The following is a 764-nucleotide window of genomic DNA, read 5'->3' as shown; positions in this document are numbered from 1 at the left end:
GGAAGTTAATAAGCGCTTTAGAAAAGAAAATAAACAGAATGGGGGTTAGGGAACATGGGGTGGGAGGAGGCAGGAATTTAAAGAATAAAGGATTTAAGGAATTTTTTAGAATAGGCCTTTTCGAGATGATGAGGTTTGAGCAAAGTCTGAAAAAATGGTAAAGGAACTGATAAGTGGAAATCTAGAAATCCGTTCCAGGCAGAGGGAGCGGTGGCACGAAGACAGGAAGACAAGGAGCCTGGCGGGGGTGCTGGAGAACAGGAAGGACGCCCCCCGGGGTGGACTGGAGGGGACCCCGGGCCACGAGGTCTCAGACACGAAGGGCCCCAGGTCCCGCAGGGCCTGGCGAGCCACTGCTGGGGGTTTGTCTTTTCTCTCTGAAGAAGAAAGAAGAATCAAGCCCTCAAAAGGACCACTCTAGCTCCAAATAGAGAAGAGAATGGAGGTGGCAGGGACAGGCAGACGAGGAGGCCGCCAGCGGAAACCAAGGGATGACTGTCTCTTCTCATCTGACACTTTTCCTGGACAATCTGAGGTTCGCAGGCTGCCACGGCTCCGCTGACCCCAAATCTATTTTTTCCAGCCCAAGTCTCCCTCCTGAGTTTCTGGCTCACATGTGCAAAGACCTACTGCTCATCCCCTCTCTGTGGCTCTTTCTTCTAAAGCCTTAGTCCCCTCCCACGCTCCTCCTGTGTCACTACTAAACCTTATTGAGTCATTCTCTTTAAGAAGCCACTGCTCGCACTTATGTTAGTGGATCACCC

The 764-nt window shown here is 51.4% G+C and overlaps 1 long non-coding RNA gene across 1 annotated transcript in view; it reads left to right on the top strand.

The window, feature by feature from the left end:
• LOC111742739 overlaps window positions 1-764 on the top strand; it is a 98,418-nt gene that overhangs the window by 25,328 nt on the left and 72,326 nt on the right. The gene's annotated exons all lie outside the window — the stretch shown is intronic.

This window comes from Pteropus vampyrus, unplaced genomic scaffold (assembly GCF_000151845.1).
Source record: "Pteropus vampyrus isolate Shadow unplaced genomic scaffold, Pvam_2.0 Scaffold100, whole genome shotgun sequence".
Classification (NCBI taxonomy): Eukaryota; Metazoa; Chordata; class Mammalia; order Chiroptera; family Pteropodidae; genus Pteropus; species Pteropus vampyrus.
Note: the sequence above shows the minus strand (reverse complement) of the source record. Positions and strands in the feature narration are given on the sequence as shown.